Raw genomic sequence first — 3,479 nt, forward strand, 5'->3', positions numbered from 1 at the left:
CCTGGTGTCATTTTCAATCGGATGTCATTGGGATACTTGCATTTAGTAATCTAACAATAAAGCTGTGGGTATGGCCATTTTTAATTGCCCATACTTACATGAAACCAATTAAACATAACACCTGTAGAAGTAAGATTAACCAAGGTAACTAAAATAACTTACCAACCAGTAAAATACGCCTTTTTTGAAACAAGGTGGCTTTCTGTAAGCAAATTAGTTGCTTGAGTCAAGGGTATGTGGAGGGGAAAAAAGTGTACTCACGCTGCAAAAAAGAACTTGTGAGGAATGTTAAGATGAGATTTTGTATCTGTTACCATACTTCAGGTGTACCTGAAAACAATCTGGGGATTCTTTGGATGGTGTGCGTCTGTTTGGAAAGATAAAAAGCTGTTTGTTCATTTTTAGAGTTGCTGGTAAAAACATAAATTAGGCATGCAAATTAATACCAGCAAGTATCTCATACAGGAGTCTACTAATGGCTCAGAAGGACTTCGTAAGTGTAATAGCGGGAGAACACTTACAATGAAAGGATGATATGTGCAGTGTCTATTGTCAAGGGATGAAGCACAGGAAATGCCTATATCCCATGTTTGCACCATGAATCTGCATTAGACCTACTTTGCCATTATTATCCTTAAAAACTGCAAGGAGACAGTGGCCCCTAGGCCCCTAAGGGTAAGAATCTTGGCAGCAGTACTGTATCTAAAGCTAGACTGTTTAATTTGGGGTGTACACCAAAGAACAGTGCTAGCTCCGCACCAGTGGGTTTCTTAGCTCAGCGGGGTGTGCTATAGGTAACTATGGATCAAAACCTTAAGGCATCCAAAACCCCTCAAAACATTTGGCTGCCTGGAGATGCTCCCTAGTTCCACAGGCTCTTGCTGGATGGAAAAGGCCATGTTGTACATTCCCAGTTAAAACACTACTTGACTGTCCGTTGTTTCTAGAAGTATACAAGGACCAGTAGATGTTAGTACTGGCATAACAGTTTTCCTTGTTGGTAAGGGCAAGGATGGCATTTGTTTTCCTAGTCACTCCATTACAGTGATGGCTCATATTTTAGTTGATACGTATTCAGTTGGCTGGATGCTGTAGATTAACTTTCTTGGTCAATACTGTTTTCGTGGAGTCTTCAAGTGGGATGTTCCTTGTTAAATGAGTGACTGCATTTAAGCTCCCTAAGATGCCAGCTAAGTTTTCCTGTTATGTCTCCACAAAAAGATTATTCTATCATCTTCAGATGGAAAAGATTAAATTTTCATAGGTAAAAGTACGGCCCCGGCTTTGCTCCAGCAGAGCTGCAATCCAAGAGTGCCTTTTAATGAGATTACCTGAGATAGTTTTTAAGAGCTCACTACAGCCAAAAGGAAGAGGTTCTACACATCTTTCCATGCTGCCCTGATAGCCATGCCCTCTTGCTCCTTAACCTCAGACTGGTATTTACAGAACTTCTCTGTGAGCTGCTGGAGCACAGGGCTCATGCACAAACCCACTGCCCCTCCTTTTCTTTCCCCCTCCTTCCAACAATGGTTTTCAGCAGCAGCAGTGGTTGAATCAATGCATGTAAAAGTTGAGGGTGCAAGGGGCAAGCAAGGATTGCATCAGCAAATTACGCTGTGGGTTACTTCTGTGCATTAGACTGTTTATTCCTCATGCTTTGCCAAATCCCCGACCAATTTCCAAATATTTGCATGCCATCTGTAACAAGTGCATTCAAAAATATTTGAAGTATTTAGACAAGACGTTATAATTCAGCAAGCATATCAAGCATGCATCTCACTTTTGGCAAATAAGTATGCTTAAAGTGGCCTGGCTTATTTATATTATTGAGCTCTCTACAACTCGAGTACCTGCTGAACATAAGGATCACAGAAAAGTTCATAAATCAATGCAAATCTAATTTACTGTGCACAGCTTCCATACAAAACTAAGCCTCAGTTGCTGAAAAGTAGGCTTTTAAGGTCAAGATTTATGAAATGCAGAGGTAATTTGCATATCTCACAACACTTTTAGTGTATTTACGCAAATAATGGCGATGCTGTACACCACTGGGATCTTTTGGGTGCTTACCAGAACTGCTTTGGTAATGGCACCATGTATTTACAAACAATTCAGAAGTAAAGGTATATAATGATTCCCAATTTCAACAAAATTGGCATTTTCTGATCATGTTTCAACTACATTGAAAATAGTATTTTTTTTCTGGACGTGACACCTAATATTCACATTAGTCCAGACACGCCAATGTCTTTGGGTTTGGTTTTTTTTATGGAATTCTGGTTAGATAATCATGAGATGTGAAAAAGAGTTGCGGCCCAAAATGTCCCGTGGAAACAGACCGTTGACTTTCTGGGTAGGCAAAGAGTGATATAAAAATAATTCTGTTATATTTTTAGATTTATTTGTAAGAAAACCATAAGGTTATGTTAGGTTTATGTACCCTAAAGGTTTAGTTCACCAACTGAAAAAATACATTAAAATGAATCGGGGAACAATAGAAAGTGCTTTAAATGGTGCTTTGGGTGCACGCCCTCAGTCACACATCAGGAGCCCGTTTCAGTGGGCACAATACAATAGATTAAATAGAACGATACCTGACACTGCGGCCAAGGGGTGCCAGGGCCTGTGCAGCCTCTGCTGTGTATGGAAAACCGCAAAGCTCTTTGTGCGCTGCTACACCTCAGGGAGGCTGATTTAGCCTGCTCACCATAGGAGACGCTGGAGGAAGATACAAGACTTCATTCACAGCTATCCTGAGCAAATCCGTCAAGATTAAATTTAAACCAGCCAAGCATAATCCCTTTTAGTTTCCTCAAACCGTTCAGATTTCGGAAATTGAGGCGTTCTCTCACTTACTTAAGTGTATGCTCCATTTTTTCAGAAGCACTCTCTAAGAAACTTGTGAAGCATTACATTTTAAGTTGAAGCCTCTTGCAACTGTGAAATTATCGTACCGTCCCTCAGACAGCATTGGAAGTGATACTCTGCTCCAGCAAGCACCCTGGAGGAACCGCAGAAACCTGCTAAATAGGACCTTCTGCCTTCCGCTCATTTCTAGATTCACCAGAATGTCCGAAGCATACCCGGGGGCTCGCCCAGAAACACACCGAGGGATTCAAACAGCACTGCCAGCGCCTAAGGGCAGCAGGGACGCGTTCCCCGAGAGAAAGAGCTGGCCTGAGGGAGGTGCCGCCCCCCGAGGCCCAGCCCGCGGCGTGGGGCCTGGCTGGCGGCCCGCCCTCAGGCGAGGCAGGGCCCCCACACAGCGGCCCGCCGGGGACCCGCCGCCCGGCCCCACCCCGCCAGCGGCGGCCCCGCACTTCGTCCCTCCGCCCCACCCCGGGACGGCGGCGCCCTCTCGGTTACGGCCCCGCCACAACCGGGCGGGGGAGCGGGCAGCTCCGGCCCCCGCCACCCCCGGGCTGCCGGCGCCTCACGCCGCGACGGCTCCGGCCCCCGCCTCCCGCCCGTTGCCAAGG

The sequence above is a fragment of the Falco cherrug genome, chromosome 1, assembly GCF_023634085.1.
Source record: "Falco cherrug isolate bFalChe1 chromosome 1, bFalChe1.pri, whole genome shotgun sequence".
Lineage (NCBI taxonomy): Eukaryota > Metazoa > Chordata > Aves > Falconiformes > Falconidae > Falco > Falco cherrug.